This window comes from Oryx dammah, unplaced genomic scaffold (assembly GCF_014754425.2).
Source record: "Oryx dammah isolate SB20612 unplaced genomic scaffold, SCBI_Odam_1.1 HiC_scaffold_23, whole genome shotgun sequence".
Classification (NCBI taxonomy): Eukaryota; Metazoa; Chordata; class Mammalia; order Artiodactyla; family Bovidae; genus Oryx; species Oryx dammah.
The window spans coordinates 77884747-77902804 of record NW_024070207.1 but is presented as its reverse complement, the minus strand read 5'-3'; the positions used below and the strand labels follow the sequence as shown (position 1 = coordinate 77902804).

Here is an 18058-nt window from a genome sequence, read left to right as displayed (position 1 = left end):
AGGCTCCAGGTAAACTGGAGTGCTGGAGTGCTGGTGGTATTGGTAGAGGGGAGGCAGTGAGGAAACAACTCAGAAATGACTTCCCAGACTGTTCCACCTAGTTGCTCTGAAATTCCAGGTGAAGAACTGTCCTCAGTTGATGGATTGTATCATGTGGAAACATTACAAACAACTCAACTAAGAGACAGGAAAAGAAAGGATATTTCGTTTCCTTTTTGCATATACAGGGCTTCATCTACTGTCTGGTAGGTGAATGGGTGGCCCTTTGTGAGCACATCACAGGATAGGAAAAAGTTCTTCAAAGGGAAAACACATCTCCTCTGCCCTTGGTGCTTGCTCAGACTGAGCCAGACCACAGTATACAGCAGTTACGCAAGAAAGGGACCTCCACTGCATTTTCTAATGACATAGTGTTCTAGGGAGAGATCTGAGTGGGCATGCTGAGTTTTTGCCAATTCTCTCAATGTGCTCTTCAAAACTGGGGAGACTTCCTTTAAAAATATGTGTTTTATTTTAGGATCTGAGAAATTATAAATGGTTCATATCATGGAGGTTCCAAGAAATCATGCCTCATTAGTGTCCTTAACAGTTAGCTTTTTTAAAAAGTATAAAAATAACATTTAGTGATTATCCAAATTATTTCATGGGGAAGATACTCAGGTTTATATACTTGAGGAGTGTCTAGACATAGGCTTGGTATACAGCAAGCACTCAGTGTTAATTGATTCTGAACTACCTGATTCTGAGCTTTTTGCAGCTTCTTTATAAAATATAGCAAAACACTAAATTTTTGGTGAACTGATTCTTTAACATTGGGAGGACAAGGAAAACCATTAACAGTGGGCATCTGGGTTGTCCAAAAGTGGGTCCAAGCTTCAGATATTATATAGGACTCCCATACATCTATATGTTCCTAAACTTTTTCACCACTAAGGACAACTTTTAAGATTCCACTCATAGTCAACATACTTTGAAGACTTGCCTACCAAACACACCACCCCTATGGATTATTTAGTTTCTCCATTTTAACTGAATAAAGGTAAATGTTTCTGACAAGTAAAGGTTCTATTAAACATGAGATGATAAGAATAATGTATTTGTTTGCCAGACATTGGTCAGCATTTTATTCTTAATATGCCATTAATTCCACACATAATCCCGTGCATGCTAAATCACTTCAGTTGTGTCCTACTCTGTGACCCCATGGACTGTAGCTCCTCTGTCCATGGGATTCTCTCAGCAAGAATACTGGAGTGGGTTGCCATGTCCTCCTCCAGGGATCTTCCTCACCCAGGGATCGAACCAGTGTCTCTTGTGTCTCCTGCACTGGCAGGTGTGTTCTTTACCACTAGTGCCACCTGGGAAGCCCATATGAACTTCATTTTACAAACAAGGAAACTGGGGAGTTCCCCATCAGCCCAGTTGTTAAGACTCCACCTTCCAATGCAGAGGGTGTGGGTTCAATCCCTGGTCAAGGAACTAAGATCCCACAAGCCATGTGGTGTGGTGAGGGAAAAAAAAAACTCAATTAAAACTATACAAATAAAGAAACTGTGGCACAAAGAGGTTAAACTCACTCGAGGTTGCATAGCTAGAAAAAGGCAAAAGCAAGATTTAAACAACTTGGCTCTTTGCTATTCTATCCATTCTAGCATTCAAACTTTAGCTAACTAGTTTTACCATGAATGGCAGTGTAATTCTAGCAATCTCACCCTCAGATATTTACCCTAGAAAAAATGCAAATTTATGGGCACACAAACACTTGCATGTGAACTTTTATAGCAGCTCTACTTATAATCACTCAAAACTGGAAACAACCAAAATGTGGTACATTCATACAATAGAAGATTACTCAATAATAAAAAGGAACAAGCCATTTGAAACACACAACTTGGATGAAATCTCAAAAGCATTATGCTGAGTGAAAAAAAACAAGATTCAAAAGATTACATATAGTCTGACTACATTTATGTTACATCAGAGTGACAAAACTAGAGTATGATAGAGCACAGCTCAGTAGCTGCCAGGAGTTGGGGTGGGAACAGAATGTGACTGAAAGAGGTTGCACAAAGGAATTTCCTGAAGTGATGGAACTGTTTTGTACTTTGATTTTGGCAGTGGTTACACTGATCTATATACATGTGTCAAAATCCACACAACTATACACATCCCCCATAAAGTCATATCCACCATATGATAAAGGAAAAGGCAACAGGTCATCATCTTTTCAGTCAGCACTAATTTCTGTATTTATCATTTACTCACAATAACCTTCTACAGTTCAATGTATCACCAACACTAGTTTTCAGGTTTAAAAATTAGAAGAGTTAAATTATAATGTGAAGCAAAGAACCATGATTAGGCCACACATCCAATCGGAATGATGACAGCTACCTCTAATAAACATTCCTTAAAAGTTAAATGAATTTGGGTGTTTATTTCCTTAAAAATAAAAGTATTTCACAGGACTTCCCTGAAGAAAGTCCAAGTTAAGACTCTGTGCTTCCATTGCAGGGGGCACAGGTTTGATCCCTGGTTGGGGAACTAAGATCCCACATGCTATGTGGTGTGGCCAAAAAATATTAAAAGTATTTCAGTAAACTTACTAGATGATATATTTAATATAGCAATTTGCAGACTAAAACAAAAGTATGTAACCAAAATTAACTCTGGAAAGGAGAACGTGATGGAATGAATGTCATAAGGATGTCATGGACAACCACAGCTCTTTCTACAACTTTTCAGTTTTTACTAGAATGCATTCATGCATTACTAGTATAATTAAAAACAAAAATTTAAAAAGAATTTTAAAAATCCTTCTCAATTAAAATGGAGATGATTCCCAAGTTACAATATATTTCCATCCATGGGGCTTCCATTGCCTTCAGGCACCCTATTTACCAGGTTAGGCTTGTATTCTACTTAACACAGTGCCTCACTCATAACACAGTGGGCACTCAAATATTAGCTGAACTGAACTGCACCTGGAAATGCGGAGAATAAAAATGACAAACACATGGTCACCAACAAACCCTATAATCTAGAAAGGCTAAACCATGCTCTAATTTTGAATGAAGCAAATTATTATTGACTGCTAACAACATACTCAATAATTACAAAGGCACACACAGAATTTTGAAAGAGAGCAAGACAAACATTTAACATACTGCCAGTGGTATAGAGGTTTTTAAAGTCTAAAATAGGCAGAAGCCAAACCAGAATCAATTATTCCTGGCTCCCTAACCATACAACTATAAAATTCAAGGGTATGAGAAAAATAAAAATAGGGGGAAAAAACTAACCTGCACTAAATTTCTGTGAGCTGCATACTAGACATTTATGTAGAATAAAACTTTCTTTGAGGACTTAAGTGTCAGTTCGGTCATGTAAAGTATTGGGAGACCATCATTTCCACCTTTACAACAACAAAGAAGCTAGATCCACTGAAAATCAGTGACTCCTCTTGATATGTCCAATGGCCCTATCAGAGAAATGAAGTCACAGGGCAAACCCCCATCCCACTATCTGAAGAGATTGGTGCCTGCAGGTAGACACAGGATCTGAACGTGTAGGAAGATTAAACTAGAGATTCTGACAAATTACCGGAGACCAGAGTATGGAAACATCATGAGAGTATGAAGTTCCTGGACTCCACATTGTGGGGGTGGGGTTTCCCATCCTCAAGTTTTACCAAAAGGAATCCCATAAGGTTCCTACAGGGAGGATTAGGAAAAATGTCAAAGCTTCCACCAAGGTGCTGGTTGGCTGAGGAAAACAGCACTCACTGTGAAATCCACCCAGACCCCTTTCCTTTATCTATCACACAGAACAAAAGGCTTAATTTGCAGGGGTTTGAGGGGTGGACTTAAAATCTCTGGCTTGAGGATACTGGTGGATACTCATTGCAGCTGGGAGAAGGAACAGAAGTAAAAGAAAAAGAAGCTCCACCCCTGGAAGAGGGGCAGGAAATCTTGTGAAGGACACACTTAAGACACACTAAAGGCAGTTCTAGCACTTGCCTGAGAGTTAATCAAATCATCAGAGAACTCCTCCTCCCCCACCAACCACCACCTGGAAAACCAGCTACTGGGAGGGCTATAAGAGACAGCTCTTGGGAAACAGCACAAGGAAAAACCCAAAGCTAAGCAGGAGTCAAAAAGAAGCTATCACTAGAAGAATCAGAAATCTCTGGTGCGCGTAGCAAAAACAAAGATGGAACATAGGCCAACTCCTGATTAATTTAAATCCCCACACTAAAGGCCTAGCTGAAGGAAACTTGTGTTCTCCTGCCCATGTTCAGCTTTCAGCTTATTTATGAGGTATAATAAAAGGCAGTGGCTCAGAAGGTAAAGCATCTGGCTACAATGTGGGAGACCTGGGTTCGATCCCTGGGTCGGGAAGATCCCCTGGAGAAGGAAATGGCAACCCACTCCAGTACTCTTGCCTGGAAAATCCCATGGACGGAGGAGCATGGTAGGCTGCAGTCCATGGGGTCACAAAGAGTTGGACACGACTGAGTGACTTCACTTCACTGCCTTTCTTCAAGATTCATGTCAACAGTTTGAACTTCCCTGGTGGCTCAGATGGGAAAGTGTCTGTCTACAATATGGGAGACCCGGGTTCGAGCCCTGGGTTGGGAAGATCCCCGGGAGAAGGAAATGGCAATCCACTCCAGTACTATTGCCTGGGAAATCCCATGGACAGAGGAGCCTGGTAGGCTACAGTCTATGGGGTCGCAAAGAGTCAGACATGACTGAGCAACTTCACTTTCACTTTCAGGAAGATATTACAAATGCCAAAACAGTCATCAGATCCAGACTCAGTATGACACAGAAGTCGGGGCTATCAGAAATGAAATCTAAAAGAATTATGATTACTATGCTAAAAACTCTTAATGGAAAAGGTAGACAATATGCAAGAGCAGATGGATAATTTCACCAAAGAGGTGTTAACTGTGATAAAGAATCAAATGAAAACACTCAATAATAATAAAAAAAAAAACAGTAAAAACACACCATGCTCAACAGCAGAACTGACACAGACAAAGAAAGAATAAGTGAACATACAGATCAAGTTTACTGATCAGGTCAATAAAAATAAAAATGAAAAGAGACAAAAGAGAAAAAAATAGAACACAGCATTCAAGAACTGTGGGGCAATATCAAACAGAATAACATACTTGTAATTGGAACCCCAGAAGGAAGGAAAAAAAGAGAACTGGACATAATAATGATTTGAAGAAATAATGGCTGAGAACTTTCAAAATTAGTGACAGACAACAAACCACAGATACAAGAAGCTCAGAGAATACCAAGCAGCACAAATATGAAAAAAAGAAAGCCACACCTAAGCAACTACAAAGTGAAGGGAACCAGAGGAAAAAAGACAAATTAACTATGGAGGAACAAGATAAGAATTACAGCAGACTTATCAGAAACCATGCAAGCAAGGCAACAGTGGAGAGAGGAAGAAAGTGTCAATATTCCATGAAAATTCCACATTCCATGAAAATGTCCTTCAAAAGTGAGGGAAAAAAAGACTTTCTCAAACAGAAACAAAATATTTACTGACAGTATATCTGGCATAAAAGTTAATGTTAAAGGAACATTCTTCAGGCAGAAAGATTATGAATAAGGTAGGAACTTGGATTAGCATAAAGAAATGAAAAGCACTGGGAAAGGAATAAATGAATGTAGAATATAATATTTTCTTTTCAAAATGTTTCAAAAATGAGGGATTTCCCTGGTGCTACAGTGGCTCAGACTCCACACTGCCAACACAGGGAGCCTGGGTTTGATCCCTGGTCAAGGAACTAGATCCCACATGGTGCAACTAAAGAATTCACACACTGCAACAAAGATCAAAGACTGTGTGTGTCGCAACCAAGACCTGGTATAAACAAATAAATTTTTAAAAAATGTTATTAAAAAACGTTTGAAAAGCCAGTTTCCCAGATACCAGTCAAGGGTCAATCTTTCAAGCAGGCCTTCTAAAGATAGCAGCCTTAGGCCTATATTAAATCTTTTCAGTGTGTGTGCATGCTAAGTCTCTTCAGGCATGTCCAACTCTTTGTGACCCCAAGGATTGTAACCCACCAGGCTCCTCTGTCCATGTGATTCTCCAGACAAGAACACTAGAGTGGGTTGCCATGTCCTCCTCCTGGGGATCTTCCCGACCTAGGGACTGAACTCGCATCTCTTCCATCTCTGCATTGGCAGGTGGGTTCTTTACCATTAGTACCACCTGGGAAGCCCTATTCAGCACAAGAGGGTTAAAAAAAACCGTGCAGCTAACATACTTAACAGTGAGAGAGGGAATACTTTCCAAGATTGGATCAAATTAAGGATGTCCTCTCTCACCACTACAACTCTGATAAAGGAGAAAAAATAACAGTATTCATATTACATGATTTCAAGAATCCTATGGTCAGTAGGTGCCCAATATGCTACTGGAGATCAGTGGAGAAATAACTCCAGAAAGAATGAAGGGATGGAGCCAAAGCAAAAACAATACCCAGTTGTGGATGTGACTGGTAGTAGAAGCAAGGTCCAATGCTGTAAAGAGCAATATTGCATAGGAACCTGGAATATAAGGACCATGAGTCAAGGCAAATTGGAAGTGGTCAAACAAGAGATGGCAAGAGTGAATGTTGACATTCTAAGAATCAGTGAACTAAAATGGACTGAAATGGGTGAATTTAACTCAGATGACCATTATATCTACTACTGTGGGCAGGGATCGCTCAGAAGAAATGGAGTAGCCATCATGGTCAACAAGAGTCCAAAATGCAGTACGTGGATGCAATCTAAAAACGACAGAATGATCTCTGTTCGTTTCCAAGGCAAATCATTTAATATCACAGTAATCCAAGTCTATGCCACAACCAGTAATGGTGAAGAAGCTAACTAGAACGGTTCTATGAAGACCTACAAGACCTTTTAGAACTAACACCCAAAAAAGATGTCCTTTTCATTATAGGGGACTGGAATGCAAAAGTAGGAAGTCAAGAAACACCTGGAGTAACAGGCAAATTTGGCCTTGGAATGTGGAATGAAGCAGGGCAAAGACTAATAGAGTTTCGTCAAGAAAATGCACTGGTCATAGCAAATACCCTCTTCCAACAACACAAGAGAAGACTCTACACATGGACATCACCAGATGGTCAACACCGAAATCAGACTGATTATATTCTTTGCAGCCAAAGATGGAGAAGCTCTATACAGTCAACAAAAACAACCCAGGAGCTGACTGTGGCTCAGATCATGAACTCCTTATTACCAAATTCAGACTTAAATTGAAGAAAGTAGGGAAAACCACTAGACCATTCAGGTATGACCTAAATCAAATCCCTTATGATTATACAGTGGAAGTGAGAAATAGATTTAAGGGCCTAGATCTGATAGATAGAGTGCCTGATGAACTATGGAATGAGGTTCGTGACACTGTACAGGAGACAGGGATCAAGACCATCCCCATGGAAAAGAAATGCAAAACATCAAAATGGCTGTCTGGGGAGGCCTTACAAATAGCTGTGAAAAGAAGAGAAGCAGAAAGCAAAGGAGAAAAGGAAAGATATAAGCATCTGAATGCAGAGTTCCAAAGAATAGCAAGGAGAGATAAGAAAGCCTTCCTCAGTAATCAATGCAAAGAAAGAGAGGAAAACAATAGAATGGAAAAGACTAGAGATCTCTTCAAGAAAATTAGAGATACCAAGGCAACATTTCATGCAAAGATGGGCTCGATAAAGGACAGAAATGGTCTGGACCTAACAGAAGCAGAAGATATTAAGAAGAGGTGGCAAGAATACACAGAAGAACTATACAAAAAAGATCTTCAAGACCAAGATAATCACGATGGTGTGATCACTCACCTAGAGCCAGACATGCTGGAATGTGAAGTCAAGTGAACCTTAGAAAACATCACTACCAACAAAGCTAGTGGAGGTGATGGAATTCCAGTTGAGTTATTTCAAATCCTAAAAGATGATGCTGTGAAAGTGCTGCACTCAATATGCCAACAAATTTGGAAAACTCAGCAGTGGCCATAGGACTGTAAAAGGTCAGTTTTCATTCCAATCCCAAAGAAAGGCAATGCAAAAGATTGCTCAAACTACCACACAATTGCACTCATCTCACACGCTAGTAAAGTAATGCTCAAAATTCTCCAAGCCAGGCTTCAGCAATACGTGAACCGTGAACTTCCAGAAGTTCAAGCTGGTTTTAGAAATGACAGAGGAACCAGAGATCAAATTGCCAACATCTGCTGGATCATGGAAAAAGCAAGAGAGTTCCAGAAAAACATCTATTTCTGCTTTATTGACTATGCCAAAGCCTTTGACTGTGTGGATCACAATAAACTGTGGAAAATTCTGAAAGAGATGGGAATACCAGACCATCTGACCTGCCTCTTGAGAAACCTATGTGCAGGTCAGGAAGCAACAGTTAGAACTGGACATGGAACAACAGACTGGTTCCAAATAGGAAAAGGAGTATGTCAAGGCTGTATATTGTCACCCTGCTTATTTAACTTATATGCAGAGTACATCATGAGAAACGCTGGACTGGAAGAAACACAAGCTGGAATCAAGACTGCCAGGAGAAATATCAATAACCTCAGATATGCAGATGACACCACCCTTATGGCAGAAAGTGAAGAGGAACTAAAAAGCCTCTTGATAAAAGTTAAAGTGGAGAGTGAAAAAGTTGGCTTAAAGCTCAACATTCAGAAAACAAAGATCATGGCATCCGGTCCCATCACTTCATGGGAAATAGATGGGGAAACAGTGGAAACAGTGTCAGACTTTATTCTTTTGGGCTCCAAAATCACTGCAGATGGTGATTGCAGCCATGAAATTGAAAGACGCTTACTCCTTGGAAGAAAAGTTATGACCCACCTAGACAGCATATTCAAAAGCAGAGACATTACTTTGCCAAATAAGGTCCGTCTAGTCAAGGCTGTGGTTTTCCCAGTGGTCATGTGTGGATGTGAGAGTTGGACTGTGAAGAAAGCTGAGCACCGAAGAATTGATGCTTTTGAACTGTGGTGTTGGAGAAGACTCTTGAGAGTCCCTTGGACTGCAAGGAGATCCAACCAGTCCATTCTGAAGGAGATCAGCCCTGGGATTTCTTTGGAAGGAATGATGCTAAAGCTGAAACTCCAGTATTTTGGCCACCTCATGCGAAGAGTTGACTCATTGGAAAAGACTCTGATGCTGGGTGGGATTGGGGGCAGGAGAAGAAGGGGATGACAGAGGATGAGATGGCTGGATGGCATCACTGACTCGATGGACATTAGTCTGAGTGAACTCCGGGAGTTGGTGATGGACACGGAGGCCTGGCGTGCTGCGATTCATGGGGTCGCAAAGAGTCGGACATGACCAAGCGACTGAACCTAACTGAAGAATCCTATGAATCTATTGTAGTCAAGACAGTGTGGTAATGGCAAAGTGATAGACACACAGATCAATTCATCAGAATAGAGATCTCAGAAATAGACCCACACAAGCATTGTCATATGTCACAAGCATTGACAGAAGTACAAAAGCAATTAAATGGAGAAACACAGTCTTTTCAACAAATGGTTCTGGAACTACTGGACATCCATACACAGGAAGATGAACTTTGACATACAGTCGTTTTCATGGCTGGTGGAAATGCAAAATGATAGAGAACCATTTTGGAACACAGTTTGGCAGTTTCTTATAAAAACTCTGCAATCCCATTCCTAGGTATTTACCCAAGTGAACTGAAAACATGTCCACACAAAATGTTTATTCAGATTTACTCATAATTGCCTGGAAGCAACCAAGTTGTGTCCTCAAACAGGTGAATGAACAAACTGTGGTACATCCATACAATGGAATGCAATTCAATGATAAAAAGGAAAAAGTATTATTAGATGAATCATGTAAAAGCAGACCAAAAAAGGCTACATATTGCATTTATTCCATTCATATGACATTCTGGAAAAGGTAGGGCTATAGTTAAAAATTCAGAAGTATGCTATTCTGAGGCATTTCTAGGAAACAAAACTGGCTGGATATATTTTTTAACAAGGATAGTTCTGACCAGGTCAATGGAAGTTCATATCACCATAACCATACACCATTTCTTTTTAGATAAATGTCCTTAATTTTTAAATAGGGTAATATATTCACATGGCTTAAAATTCCAAAAGTATACATAAAAGTTTATGTAATGAAGTCTCCTTCCCTCCCTCTACCCCAGCCATGTGTGCCCCAAAGCTCAGTGTCTTGAGTATCCTTTCAGAAATATTTTATGCTTATACAAGCAAAAATGCATTACTGCCCCACTATTATACACAAATGTTAGTATACAATATACAGTGCTCTATTTCTTGCTTTATTTTTCATTTTGTACATCTTGAAGATCATGTGATATCAATGTAATATTTTACTGTAGAAATCAAGCCTTGATTGATCCTTAGGCTATAACCACTCTTTTGCTATTAATAGCAATACTCCAAGTAATATGCAAGTATTTGTTGAATTCATTTCTGCAAGTGTTTGCTGGGTCAAATGATATGTGCATTTATAATTTTGATGGCTATTTCCAAGTCACTGACTTAAAATATCAGGGATGTTTAATTTTTATCCTAAGAGGGAAAAAAAGAAACTGAGATTCTATCACCAGGCAATTTTCTGGAGCTCTAAGATGTACAAAATAAAGCCTTCTACTCAGTTTTCCCCATGTGCTTACTAGGATCCAGTTGAATTTTCATGTAATATATTTCAGGCCACAAGCTGGTTGCAAAGCCTATTTCAGGTATGTAAAAGGTGTTACTTCTAAAATCGTCACAAGCAAAGGCCGGCTGATGCCCCAAATTACTAATCACTGGCCACTAACTCTGTAGCACAACAGTGGATTCTCCACTGCAACCACACAGAGATTTTAAAATTTTGACCAAATAAAACATACCTTACAGAATTCTTTGTCCTTATTATAATGCCCAAATAAGGATTTCTTCTCTTAGGTATAATTGTAACTCACATAAAGGTTATGAAGAAAGGCTGCAAAAGTTTCTCTCATCTTTCAGGTAGTGATGGATTCCCAATTAATTATCTTTTTGCTTGACCTGAAAACCTAGTGCAGTCTAGCACATTACAGTTTTTGTGCTAAAGCTTGAACCCGAGGTTGAGGAAACCCAGGGGCTCCTTTGATAATAGCCATATAAGATCAGTGAGCAACCAAGCCACTCATGAGACTATATCTTGAGCCACACTGTCACCCTTTGGCTTCCTTCCAGAAAAACCATCACTCAGCTTCAAACTCGATAAAAGAGAGATGGCACAATCATATTATTTAGTCTCAAGAATACACTACATTGGGACTTCCCTCATGGTTCAGTGGTTAAGACTCTGTGCTTTTAATGCCAGGGGCTCAGGTTTGATCCCTGGTTGAGGAACTAAGATCTCACAATGCTGTGTGGTGTGGCAAAAAAAAAAAAAAAAAAAGAATACACTACATTTATAAGTAAGTGTTTAAAATGATTTATCAAAGGAAAACAGATTATATTCATTAATAATTAATATGCATTACTGCAGTAATGGTCCCCTCCCACAATGACTCTGGGCTTGGCCAAGGAACTTCTGTGGTTTGGCTGATGGGACAGTATCAAATGTGACAGACACTTGAGAAGTGCTTTTGCCTTGGTGCTTGCTCTCATCTGCTACTGTTTGTGCCTTTGAGACTATGATGTTAACAAGTCCAAACTAGCCAGCTGGATGAGGGACCACTTGAAGTGAGGATGAGCCATCCCAGCTTAGGGCCTCCTAGACCAACCAGCCTGGCAACTACCAGATGTATGAGCAAGGCCAACCTAGATCATACAGTTGCCAGCTAACCACCCTCCCTCCCCTCTTCCAAAAAAAGTTAACTGACATAGGCTCCTCCAAAGTAAATATGTCTGTGGTCCAATACATATGGAAAGGGGAAGAGAACACTCATCTTCCCCTATGAAGTTTACTCTGCACATAATAGTTCCAAACAGAAAAACCTGCAGTACCTGGATGAGAATAAATATATAAGTATTGAAAAAATTCCTGAGTCCTCCTGGATTCTCACAAATGCGCTGTCTGCCATCACAGATGGCACACACTAAAACACATACACACAAAACACAAAAAATTTCCATTTAGTCAATGAAGCATCTTTATCATGATATATTTAAACCAAAGTCTAATAGTCAACAGTTCCATTTCTAACATGAACTCAGGTTTCCAGGAATTACTTTTTCTTTCAATTCTACTTGTTTCCCCATTTGACAGGGCTTGGTGAAAGCTGAAAGAGCTCCCTCAATGCAGCCTAAAAAGCATCAGGTAATACGAGCCCAATTAAACCTCCTTCTAGAAGCATTCCACAGGACCAGCTTCTTCCAGCATCACACACAGCAACTCTTTTTAGCCATGTTAATGGTGGGCAGTAAAAACTGTTTAAGATCTACACATTTGGGCCAGAAACATTGCCTCTATTGGATCACTAAGTGAGACACTAAAAGGGAAATGACTCTCTTAAGCCACTTTTATTTAGGCCTCAGGAGATGCCTTTCTGGATTCACACATACACACACAGAAACACCTTCTAGCAGCCTCCTACAGCCCTTGGAGTAAAACACAAGCTCCTTAACGAGGTCCCATAAGACCCTGTCAATCTTACCCTGCCTGTCTCATCTCTTTCTCCAGGTCCTAGTCAAACCTCTTTGGATCCTTTCCACCTCTCTCCCACCTCAGTGCCCTTACATCACCTGCTGTTCCCTCTGCCTGGCAATCCCTTCTGTCTTTTACCCTGCTTTTTCCTGCTAAGCCTTCAGGATCCAAGGCACCATGCTGGTCTCCATCTCCCTCTCTGAAGCATTCTACCTCTTACTTGTTGTTTGACTTTAGGCAAGTTACCTTTGCTTCACCTCTCTGAGCTTCATATCTCAGAAAGAAACCCTGTGATAAGCACTTAGCACAATGCTTAGCACACAAGAAATGGTTAACAAATCATCACTGCTGTTATTGCTATTATCTCATAGTAATCTTCATCTCAATTTAGTACAATTAGTAATTAGATATTTATTTGTAGAAAAATAGAAACACCTCCTTGGATTTCACCTTAATACCTAATCCCTTTCATGCTGCTGCTGCTATGTCCCCCATAATGCAATTCTGGAAGGGAAGATGAATGTTTATAGAGCAATTATTACCTCAAAAGTGTGTTTTGGCAGATGACGAAACCGAGGCACAGTGAAGTTAAATAACTGGTCAAAATCAAGTGATGGATTAAAATCCAAGTTGGCATGACCCTACAGCCTGTGCTGTATATGACACCAAAGGTTTCTCTAACTCATGAACCTTGTCAACTAAGAGCAGTGAGGATCAGAAAAAATGAATCTTCACATTTACATACTTCTCAAACGACTCCCAGGTATTTTAACTCTTCAAATCCTTAACCAGCCTGATGTTCCAATCAGCCATGTAAATTCCTTCAGCAGAATACTCTTCCCCTTGATTGAGATGGTAGATTTCCTTACCTTTCCTCTGGATGTTGAGCTTTCAAGGGGATGAATATCTTTTACCTCTTATACCCCTAGCAAACAAATTTGTTAAATAAATTAAAATGTTGGCGAATATATAAGTACAAAGTTGGGGAGTGGTGGAATGAATTTTCATAAAAATATTAAAGTTTGGCATAGCTAAAAACAAATTTGACAAAAATGACAACAAAAAGGGAGTTTATCTTAACCACTTTTACAACTGATAATGATTTCTATATCTAACACCAGAGATTCCATGTTATTTACAAATGTGTATTTTACAACTTTAGGTAGACCACTCACCAATATTTTGCTATACCCAGCAGCTGCATTTGAGCCACCCTCATGAGCAGATGCCTTTGACAAATATCTCAATGGTTACTTTCAAATGGGTCATAAAAAAAAACAGAGCAAATGATAATACAAATGGGAGCAAACTGTTACTAAATGGTAAGTTTGAGTAAAAGGAATACAGGAGTTCTTTGTACTATTTTTGCAACTTTTCTGTAATTATAACATTATAGCAAAATAAAAAGTTCTGAAAATTTGAAATAAAAAAAAAGATATTCCCAGGAGATTGAACACACAAGGTACTGGCCATGCTGGTACCATATTACCTTGTCACCTGTTCCAAAAAACACACTCCAGAGTCATGTTTCCTTGCCTATCAGCCAATATCAAAGGACAAAAATCCCATGGGGAACAGGGCTCAGCCACCGCTTCTGGGTTGGGACAGAGATTAAATTATTTATTGCTTGAATAGTACTAATGAACACATAGGTATCTCCTATTGGATAAATCTCCAGTACTATTCCCCACACCAAGCACCCTACTTTCTTCAGTCAGCTACCCTCTGAGTCCTTACTTTCCCTTCCCCAAGCTCAGTTATGGGGCCAGGCAAATTCTCCTCACACTTTCTTGTTCACTGTTCCACCCACACAAGAGCAGCACAGAGACAGATCTGATGGTAAGAGCTTTGCTGCTATTGTCTATGGAGAGACTTACAGAGAGTAAGAAAAAATAACCCTGGGGGAATCACAAAGATTCCAGAAAACAGAAAACTCGAAGCAGTAGTTACTTGGTCTGTAACGACCACTTGCTAGCACCCTTTTATTCATTCATCACTTCTACCTACTCATCCTAGACCTTCCCCACTCCCCAAAACAGAATGCTTCAGCTTTCCTAGCCACTGTAAGTAGGACAACAGATAGAAACTTGTAAATCATTCAAGTGTCCCCATATTAGCCATTTCAGAAGAGTGCCACATGGGTGTCACCCTACAATCAACCCTCACCTATAAGGTGAGACAAATGAAGATCATAGTAAGTTATCCTTGGATGAGATTTTCTTAATGTAAACCAGCATATGATTTCTACCTTCCTCAGCTCCTGTTTTGTGTAAGCTCTATGAGGAGGTAGATGCATTATGTCCTACACAATGTTCAATCTCTGTATCCCTGATCAAGGCTTATTAGAGCCCTCTGTAATGCCATGTCTTCAAAAGCACCCAATGCCTTCTGCCTCTTGCCTCCCCCCAAATACTTGCTTAGTTCCAGCCATACCTCAAAGTATGCATAAAGAAGAAATGGCTTTGTGTAGCTTAGGGGAGAAATGGGTTGTTAGAGTTGGTGGAACACAAAGGAGAAAAAAGACAAGCATTACCAAAGAAATTCATATTCAACCTACAGCCTTCAACATCTTTTGTTCTTAAATATTTTAACTTTCTCTAACCCATACAACTCAACTATGAGAGCCATGAACCATCATCTGTCCTGCTCCTGGAAACCTTCTCTACAGCCCAGAAGGTGGGTCACAGGTGCCCCTCAGGCTGCTTCCAAGTCACTCCTGGTGGCCAACTGATCACAAACACTTCAGGAAGGACTGGGAGGCCCTTCTTCACTCTCCCCTACCTGTGACCAAGATTCACCAACTCACAGCAACACGACTCAGAAAAGTGGGAGAACGAAAGTGTAGGTTCTAGAACCAGACAAGGACCCCTGAATATTTCAGAAATGACTGGACGAAGAATGCAAGAAACTCTGTCAAGGCACCAAGACTAGGTTACAAGCACTTCTCAAGCAAACAAAACTGTAGAGAAGAGCACAGTTGAAGAAAAGGTGTCAGTGATGGCAGCTAACACTGAGAAGATCTCATGTAATTCCTTCACACTTGGAGAGAGTTTTTACCCTCTTATAGTTCAAGTATTTAAATTCAGAGCTCACTTTAGATGAAAAAGAAAATGACACGTTATAAAGGTAGGTAGAATGCCTGCCTGCTAAGTCAAGTCAGACTCTTAGCGATCCTATGGACTTACAGCCCGCCAGGCTCTTCTGGTCCATGGGATTCTCCAGGCAAGAATACTGGAGTGGGTTGCCGTGCCCTCCTCCAGGGGATCTTCCTAACCCAGGGATCAAACCCAAGTCTCCTGCGTTAGCAGGTGGGATCCTTACTCCTAGGCTATAAACAGAAGAGAGGGGAAAAAAAACTACATCTATTTCACTTACCCACATGATGCTATAAAAGCATGAGAACTACACTATTTAAAGGGTACAGAGGCCTAGGATCCACATTCCCATTGTTTACAGATGTTATGAAAGTATTAAATAAAAATACAATGCTTTGTTCAGGCCGACTCCTTTCTCACCGCCCCCCCCCCCGCCGCCTCACCCCCCAGGCTGACAAGAAATGGCTGCAGGGAAGGTATTTAAGAGAACTACTCTGGGAAAGTGGATTCTGGGTTGCTTAAACTAAGCCAAGATGTTGTGCAACCAGTCTTTACCTAAATTATTTTCCATTACTTTGCCAGTTTAGAGAGAAGCAGACAGTTATCTTTATCAGAGAATGAGGTCGCCTTTCCCTCCAGGCCACTGGAATCACCATCAACACGGTTTTGATTTCTTACACAATCAGGCGCGCGCGCGGGGGGCGGGTTGGGGGGGGGGGGCGAGGGGGGCGAGGAGGCCCGCGGGGTAGGGGGGCGGACACGGGGATCTCATCCTCAGCTTTACAGATCAACGGATCTCACATCCAAAACAACCCCATGAACATCTGAGAGCATGGATTTCCTTGCATCTCAGAAAGTCAGAGAAGCGGCCAAACAAGTTTCTTGCCAAATGCTTAGGAGCTGCATATGTCCCAGGGCTACACAATGATACCAACTTTTAAACATGCCTTCACATACCACCATTATGGTCCCACACTCGAGGTCCCTCCCCCCGCTTTCTCCCCTCACAAATAATAAACGCAGGTTGGTCACCGCGTGCAATTTAAAGCCGGACTTCACCGAAGCAGTAGCTCGAGAAAAGCGAGAGGAAAAGATTGGAGGCAGACTTTTTTTTTTTTAAATCGATATCCCCATGGCGTGGGGAATAAAACCAACTCAATCGCTGAGAAAAGTAAAGTTTGCCGTGCCCAGCTGTGGGAAAAATTTTCCCGTAAGATTCGGAAAGCCCTCCCGTTTTTCCCACCCCCGCCCCCCCGGACCGCCCGGCACTCTCCGGTCGCGGCGGCCCGGACCGGCAGCTCTGGAACAATAACGCGAGGGGGAGGGAAAGTTCGTCAGCCCGCGGGACGCCGGGGCTCACCAACGGCGGGACCACGCCGCCGCCCGCACCGCCCGGCCCCCAGTCTCTGGGACTCGGTTCTTCCCGCCCCTCAACAGCGAAACAGTCGGGGTGCGCCCCCGCTCCCTGGAGCATCCGGCCCCAGGAGGCCCGCAGAGCGCGTCCTCACGCCGCGGGTCGGACCCCGGGAGCCCCGAGAGCAGGCAGTGAACCGGGAGGGAGGGGGCGCCAGGAGGGGGCACCGGAGGAAACGGCCGCAACAGTTATGGCGCTCAATTTCTGCCCGAGTGTAGCCGCAGCCGAACACGGCCGGCCGCCCCCACCACCCACGCCCCCGGGCCGGCCACCCAGCGCTGCCCGGAGCCGGCCGAGGAGCCACCGGGCACTTTACCTCAGCCCACACACGCTCTCGGCTCCAAGGCTCTGGGGACGCCGGAGGCCACCGCCGTGTGGAGCCGGACCGACCCGGAGCGCGGCGAGGTTGGTCTGGGACGTTGCGCTCCGTGGCGCCCGTTTCCACTCCCTGAGGCCGCCACTCCCGCTACCCACCCGACGCGACGCCCCCTAAACCCGCTCGCCCTGCGTCCAGCGTCAGGGGCGCCTACCTTAGCGCGGCGCGACCGCTGCTCCTTCCCGGCTCCACACTAGGGCCCGGCAACGTGCCGGGCGAGTCCGGTAGAGGTGGTAACCGCCCCCTGAACCGCTCGCTTTCTTCTCTCCCCTCCCTCGCACCTGCCCCCTAATCTCCTCCCTTACCCCCCGCCCTCCGCCCCGCCGCCGGATCCGCCGGGGCCGGCCCCCGCGCCTCAGCTCCCGCCCTCGGCCCTCGCCCGCCCGCCCGGCCCGTCAGGCCTCAGCGCTGGGCAGGCGGTTGGGCGGCGGCAGCAGCGAAGGAGGCGGCGGCGGCAGCGGCTGAAGCGGCGCGGAACACTATTGTATTCCTGACACTGTGCGCTCCCA

The 18058-nt window shown here is 42.6% G+C and overlaps 1 protein-coding gene across 1 annotated transcript in view; it reads right to left on the bottom strand.

The window, feature by feature from the left end:
* Nucleotides 1-17820, bottom strand: part of JADE3 (jade family PHD finger 3) — a 142945-nt gene extending 125125 nt beyond the window's left edge. The window contains exon 1 of the mRNA XM_040265825.1: nucleotides 17704-17820. The gene's annotated coding sequence lies outside the window, so the exon portion shown is untranslated. The remainder of the gene's footprint in view (nucleotides 1-17703) is intronic.
* Nucleotides 17821-18058: the final 238 nt, after the last annotated feature.